The sequence below is a fragment of the Camelus bactrianus genome, chromosome 11, assembly GCF_048773025.1.
Source record: "Camelus bactrianus isolate YW-2024 breed Bactrian camel chromosome 11, ASM4877302v1, whole genome shotgun sequence".
NCBI classification, from domain to species: Eukaryota; Metazoa; Chordata; class Mammalia; order Artiodactyla; family Camelidae; genus Camelus; species Camelus bactrianus.
The window spans coordinates 54,603,049-54,611,113 of NC_133549.1; the positions used below are offsets into that span (position 1 = coordinate 54,603,049).

At 37.2% G+C, this 8,065-nt stretch overlaps 1 protein-coding gene across 3 annotated transcripts in view; it reads right to left on the minus strand.

The window, feature by feature from the left end:
- The window catches only part of PCDH15 (protocadherin related 15), a 721,184-nt gene extending 714,863 nt beyond the window's left edge, over nt 1–6,321 (minus strand). For all 3 annotated transcript variants that reach the window (XM_074374029.1, XM_074374028.1, XM_074374030.1), the window contains exon 1: nt 6,001–6,321. The gene's annotated coding sequence lies outside the window, so the exon portion shown is untranslated. The remainder of the gene's footprint in view (nt 1–6,000) is intronic.
- Nucleotides 6,322–8,065: the final 1,744 nt, after the last annotated feature.

Genomic DNA, 8,065 nt, shown 5'->3' on the forward strand with positions numbered 1-8,065 from the left:
TCTCCTCATTTATTTATCAAATACATTTAACAACACATCAGAGAAAACAGAAAAAGCATTGAAATCAAATGTGTGCATGCATTCCAGACTGATTTCTTCCAAATGTAGCCAGGCATAAGAAATGTATTTGGAGAAGAGAGCTCTGCACTTACAAATTCAAGAATTAAAGAAAAGTTCAAATAAAAGTAAACATAAAACAGGAGTTGAAATTTGAGCACTTCAATTACGTTCTGGCCAAGCATTTAATTTTCTGATAATCTATCTTATAGTTAGGACTAACTTTTATGCTTTTATAGTTTACATTTTCATTTATAAATCATAAACATTATTTTTTATGCTGCTTTCTCCCGTCTTCTTGGAATTTAGAAAAGTAAGCACATGTTTATCTCATTTCTACAAAATCCTCCTTCTCACTTCTCAGTTTTACGCCTTTCTGTAACTATGGGTCTACTATTCTTGTCCCTTGTCTATCAGTACTCTTCTTAATACAACCATTCATTCAATTTTGTTTTTCTAAATTCCTACCAGTTTTCTACAAATAGTCCCTGTATTAAATCAAATAAATACATAAACATCAAAAGTCACTACCAGAGCAAGACAGATGTTCATGGTCACAACTATTAATTGTTTTTAAGAAAATAGGATGGACAACATGGAGACTTCTACTACGTCAATTCTGCAAATCGAGGCCACCATTCTCTGCAGAGCAGGCAAGAGGAAACTGACTATTGCATTGCAGTGTTTCACATTAAAACTCCAAAACATCATTGCAGCGTTTCCTTATTCCATGGAAACTAATATTCAGAGCAAATATGCATTCATTGATTAAATATTTATTGAGTACTTACTAAATTCTGGACACTGAGCTAATAGTGGAATTATTAAATACATTGTGCAAAGCCCCAAATGAAATATGCTCTTTCGTTTAAATCACGGAGCAATTCTATGAGGTAGAATATATGGGTTTTACAGGTGAAGCAACTATAGTTTATTGATGTTATGCTATTCACCTGCAAAATAAGAGGTGAAGCAAGGATCTGACCTGAGCTCTGACTCCAAAGCCTTTACTGTCGGAATTCTACCTAAATGATGATAATAATGGTAAATATCAGTCTCCATTCACTGGTTTGGTGGTAGGTCCTGTACTAGAGTACATTACATAATGTGAATTACATCCCGTTATAGAAAAAAACCAGGGCTGAGAAGTGAGACGGCAAACTCATCACTAGAGAGGGGCTGGAGCATGACTAACGCTCCTCATCCCTTTTTCTGCCCGACGCATTTCTCCATCTCTGGACCAAAGGCTCTCTCTCTCTGTTTTTGGTTTGGTTTGGTTTGGTTTGGTTTTTCTTTCAGTTTTTTTCTCTCTGTATCTGGTGTATCTGTCTTTCTCTTTCTCTCTGTTTGCCTGTTAATCTCCCTTTCCACCTCTGTCTTTAGATTTTTTGTTCCCTTTCCCTTTCCCTATCTACCCTTTTCTTTTTCTTTTTTAACATTTATCTTTCAGTCAGCCTGCCCTTTGCTGTCCATTTCTCTCTGTCCCTCTGACTATCTTGTTCCCTTACTGTCTCTACCTTTCTCTCTTTCTCTCTCCATCTCTCTCTCTCTACATTTCAGTTTCTCTCTTGGCCCCCATTGCTTATTTGCCCATCTTTCACACAGTCTCTAACTTACTGTATCTCTCTTTTGGTGAGTCTGTTTCTCTCGTTCTTCATGTCATTCTCTGTGTCTCTCTTTGAGTGTGTCTTGGTGACTCCTCTGTGTTTCTGTCTGTCTCTCAGACAGTGACTTAAGGGTCTAAAGAAATAACAACCTCTCATCCAGTTTTAATGAACTTCTCTGAATTCCAGTGATGTGCTGCAAAGTTGACAAAATCAGCCTCTTAAACGATAAAGCAAAAAGGAAAGTCACTGTCCTTGGACAAACAATTTGCATTTCCATAAGGATGCAGTGATGCAGAATCAGAAAAGGCTCATTCTGACACCTCCATGAAAACAACAGGGAGAGCATTCATTAGCCAGGCTCCCGTTTGAATGATGCACTTCATCGCACACACCACTGTCCTCCCCCATTCAGGAAACAGTGCTTAATTCTGTTTGAAATCCGCCCTTTCACCAGGCATTAGAATGAATGACTTTTCAAAGTAATAGGAGCTACACATCTGCCATGGCCTGAGAATGCTTACACTCTAAACGCCATAAAGAAAGTTACACCTCCTGTCAATTTCTTATCCATCAAGGAGCACAATAAACAAGCTTTGACTTTTTCCATTTACCAGCCCAAAGGAAAGCGATGCTTTATTTTCTTTAGTTTCTTGAGATAATGACTGTTTTTGCCTTTTACATTTATAGCTTCAACAGTCAGGATCTGATATTTAAGGTTGAGTGCAACCTTTAAACAACTTGTGAGATAAAAGGAAATTTGTCCACTGCAAATTCAGGTAGAAACTTTTACTCTTTAGAGTCAAAATTTTCTCACTGCTGTTATTTTTTGTTGATAGATACACACATACGCGTGTGCGCACGCACACACACACACACACATACACACACACACGATCACCTTGAGAAGTAACTGGTAGATCAGAATGATTAACTGTGAATTGATTAATTTGGATTATTTACCATTGTACAGGTTTCTTACTCGTCATCTTGGCTGGTCCTTACAGAAACTCTGATGGGCTGGAGTTTTACAGATGTGGATACTGTTCAGGGAACGTGCCAACGCTTACAAGGGAAATCATTGTTGGCCATTGTAACAGAATCTGAGGTTTCTATGCTCCTTCTACCAATTAATAAAGCGTGTGTGTGTGTGTGTGTGTGTGTGTGTGTGTGTGTGTGTGTGTGTGCGTCTACCTTGCAAATAAGTGTCTGACTTATTTATAGGCCGAGACCAAATCACACTCATTTGTGTAGTCCTGCAAATCTGGCACTTTGGTTTATACATCACAGGTGGTGATCCTCCCTCAAGGCCATGCTGTTCATACCCGTATTCAAAATTGCCTCCTTACTCTACCCTCCCCTCCTCACTCACTCATATGTGCAAGGAAGTAATGGCTGCATTTGGAACTTCTGTGTATATTCTCTGGTCCTGTCACTGTTTCAATCAAAGTGTCTCTACTATTCAATTTAAATAAAAGTTATATATCAATTCAATTTTGGAGTGCACTGAACCTTTGGAATTTGTACAGAGACTCTACCAAGAGAACATAATTTTGCCATAAATTACTCACAATAGCAGTTTTTCCTCACTCAACATTGACTTATGAGCACTAATGAATCCCCATAGTTCTCTCCAATATCTCCTCATGCAACCAGTGATACTTGATCATGAAACTACTATGCAAAGCCCCATATGTCATCATGAGTTTTGAATCTACAATCTGCCATATTATGAAGTGATAACAAATAAAAATCCCATTATAACAGAAAACATACCCACATCCAAACAAAGTTTTAGTTAAAAGTAATGAAAACAGTTTTGGAAATTCACCCCTATCAAGCAACATTCTTTTTTTTTTTCCAATATAATTGTATAGCCTTTCCCATGTATGCACGTGGATGCCACACAGACACGACGACAAGATGGTTCAAGGACACCAATGATCCCAGCAATAAGAACAACTCTTTAAAAAAAATGGAAAAAATTAAAAAAAGACTATAACTGACTCCTAACAGTGTCCCAGGCAAAAGTAAACTTTTAGATGATAAACACATCCACTCCATTTAGACATGATGTGGCCTCTTTGTTGAGATTATTATTTCTGCCAATTTGAATTTATTCATAGTTTGGGATCCCGAGTAAAACTTAAAGCCATATATTTTCCCCAGTGTTAAGGCTACAATAAAACATAAATGTATACAGTGCTAGAAAAAAGTTGAGGTGACAGCTGGTTTCTGAGAGGAGTTTTGTGCTATTTTACACCATGAAACTAGAAATGAAAGCCCCTATTGTCTGAAATTACACCTGTATGTTCACAACAGCAGATTATACACTCACTTATCCTTAAAAATATTAGCATTTAGGGGATTAGATTTTTTTAACTTTATTTTCTACTATTATTGTAAAGGCTCATTATTTATTCAGTAAGTAAAAGCCCATATGATCAAGTGATTATAGAAAAGAATCATTAACTAGTCAATATACATTTGCTTGGCACACATTTTGTGATCAAAGGAAAACAGTGATTTTCTTTGACAAGACAACTAATAATTACCTTTTGAATTTAACTTCAAACTTAGGCTGTGTACCAAAATACTGGGGAGTTTTTGCAAATGGCTTCAGTTTATGTCTGCCTGTCTGCCTTCAGAGTCAGATGATAAAAAGACACAACGCATGCTATGCAAAATTTGAATGTAGAAAGACTAAAAAACAAAATCTACAATGGAAATTAACTTGAACTCGAGTTTTTTCTTTTTAGAATTATAATTATTAGTATTTATTTTTAAACTACTTTCATAGTTCAGACTCTGAGTGCATCAAAAAGTCTCATGAATGGATATAATTTTAAAAATCTCTTAGAAAATGAAAGGTTTTATTTAAACTTCTTTATAAAGAATACTCAAAACTTTTCCCCATAATACTCCAGACAAGCTGCTAACACAAAGGTAGCACACACTCTGATCTGTTCAAGTCCCCGAATGGTTAATGTTTAAGGGTCATTTTGGTGGCAAAGCGATGGAGACTCAGATTCCCAGCACCCCGTGCACACTGCAACAGCTGAGAGATGAGGACATCCCCACTCAGTGCAACAGGGCGCACATTAAATTGTACTTTTATTCATGGGAGAACACGTCCACAGTCAAGGAGATCAAGCTGCTGGAATTTGAAGACACACAAGTACAGATAAATGCACTGACTCACACTTCGCCACAACTAAAGAAAACTAAAGAAACAAACAGAAGAGTTATCTGCAGTGAGAAATAAGTTGGCATGAGCAGATGTAAAGTTTCAAACCGCTGTGAAAACTACAAGAAGCATTCTGTGTTTCAAATGCACCTCTTTCACAAAGTATTTGCTTCTCTATTGTTAAGCAACACAGTAACTCTACCCCTGAAGTATTAGGTTCCCAGATTTGACAATTAGCTCTATTTGTGACAGAGAATGAGTACAGACTTGGAGTTAACCTTACACGAGGTCGTCACATTATATACTAGTTAACAATAGGCTCTCTGCACACAAGCTACAACTCCATCAACTCGATGACCATCTGTGCATGCTAGGAACACTTACTAGAGGACCAGCCGACTGGGCCTGACTTCCCTGTAGTTACCAAAGTATGCTTTCAATATCAGGGGGCCGCACCACAAAGCAGGAAAAGTGTTAGTTCTATCTGGTATTAATTCTGTATCATAAGGATGAAGTCCTCTGGCTTTGAATTCTAAGTGGTTAAAGCTCGTGGTATTTTCATAAAGGAGCTGATATTCTAGTATACTAAAACGTCGCTAGTGAAAACGTCAGGACACTGTATATTATAACAAAACACAGCACAAAAGAGTGTTAATTGTGAAGCAGAGTTAGCCACTGCAACTTCCCCACTAACTATAACCTCTTGCGACTATCACACACAAAACAAAACCTCATACACACGTACCTGTACACACAAAAACCAAACATAGCTTGTCAACTCTTTTCCTTATATTTTGTCAAGGAGAGAGAAGCAAAGAAAGTCACTGAAGATTACAATTTTTAAAAAAATGACAAACCACACAGAGTCATAATTCAAAAGCTTGTGTCTTTCTAAATATTACGTTAACATCTCAACAAAATTACAACACCACACAGTATCTGGAAGGCTCAGGGGACAAAGGGTTGTGTTCTTTCTTCTAGCAGATAATTAGTTGTACATCATCCCTGCTCTGGTCTTTGAACAAGCAGGACAGAAAGTGATATCACGACAGACACCCATTGTACTGAAACAGGCTTAACTTTCTCTGTACTTCACTGCTGCCTTAAATGTGAAAGATTAAGAAAAGGGAGGGGGGACAAAAAAGAACTTACTTGCCGGTTTAAAGTTTCATCTTTAGCCCTTGTAAGATTATGCAGCAAGTTTTCTGGCCAAGGCTGCCTCCTGCACATTCCTTTCAAAACAACCAGTGCTCATAATCTAGGTCCAAGACGATTTGTTCTCACGTCACACTTCTTGTTTCTGTGAGGCATTAATATCCAGTCTCGCATCATCAAGAAAATGTTACTAGAGTTTAAAAAAAACACACACACCTCAACGTATTAACCCAGAAGGCATCCTATCTTTCTCCGTTCTGAGATGTATGCCAACTGCCTTAGTTATCACTAGCAACTAACTCTAAGCTGCTAGCAGGAATCTGCCTGCCCTCTATCTGTCGCTATTAGCTCAGCACGTTGATTCACTGGCACTGAAGCAACAGCAATTAGCTGTCCTGCGTCTCCCAGCACACGCAGGAGAGCGCTGAGCGCGCCACACCGCACACTGACTGGTGAGCTCTTTGCACCAATTAGTAGCAGGTGCTACAGCCCAAAAGACAAATCGATGCCCCACTGATCGTCGGTGCTGGCTGCCTTATTGTCCTGTGTCCTGTCAGCCTGCCTGGTGGTTCTCTGTTCTCTTTTGTATGGTTGTTTTTAGTGTTTTACCTCATCACTACTAAGAAGTTTAGCAGCTTACATTTGGTGACAATACTACTGACAAATCAAAATAATCTCTTAATCTCCTGTCATCATTCTTTCTCTTTGCGTCTCCCCTTTAACTCTCCTCTCCTGTATTAAGCTCTCCACATCTTCAGATCTTTTGGGCATAAGGAAACTGCACATTCTATAGAAGCTAAAATATATTTTTCTAGGTTTTTATTAGAAGTATACTCATGTAATGCTGTTATAAACACACTATTAAAAAGTTACAGTGTATTTCTTAAATACTGCAATATATGCTATAGAGAAACATACTATGAGAAAAGTTACAGCATGTTTCTTAAATATTGTGATACATTCACAATGTTTTGAAAATGGGCATGTAAACTAGTGAAAAAAAAACAGCTATTTGTTATCTAAATCAGGTATACATTTCTTAAGGAATCTACTATGCCTAAGATTTATGCAAGTCTGTATCAAATTGTGCACACATGTTCATCTGAGCCCCTGTGATGGAAGAATCTAAAAATGAAAGCCATTTCAGAACATGTTATTGCAGTGGTTGTGACAGAGCAAATATCTTGAAGTTGGTTAAAAATGACAAGATGAAGAGGACACAGACAAAATCCCCACAGCACACATTTCCTTCATAGATAAGGTGGATTATTTGTCATGATAGTACACTCACCCTATTTAAGAAAAAAAACAACACACAATGCCTCTAGAGTATTGCCATATTTATACACATTCACTCTCAGAGGGTAACATCTCATTTAGCACAAAATTCACTTATCTTGCAAGTTCAGTTTTCCAGAGGGGGAAAAAATTTGAAGAATGTGTAAATAATCCAGGGTCAGTCAAATGTGTCATAAATGTCAAGCAATAAAAAACGCATAATATCAGATAAATAACAGTTGAACCCTCAGAAACCTCAGGCAGAACCTGGTGCTCTCATTTTATGTACAACTCAAACAAATGAAAGTATTTGCTTCCTTCAAAACAGAAGATTAGGGGACAGTGGTGAGAATTTATAAGACAGATACATTTTATACTTGTAAGACCTAATGTTTTAAAAGTTTTAAATTGATATTTTAATAAAGATGCCTTTATTAATAAACACTTAAAGTTGTGTACATTTAGTATGAGAAGACTTTTCAGTTCAGGAAACAGTGCATATGTGGACTAATGCATACACTGATATTGTGGTTAAATACAGCCCTGGTGTTAGGAAGACTGTTCCAGTAACAATGAGAATTATTAAATGTAGTTTTTATTAATGACAAAGTCAGCCTCATTCCTGGTGGTGTTCAATTATAATTGTGATGACACAGCAAAAAGATAGCTATAATACAGAAAATTTGCTCTCTTCTTCACATCCTATGAGAAATTAGATCCTTATCAGTTGAACTCTTGTCAATCACAATAACTTATTTTCTTTCTTTAAAAAAAAAGTCACCAT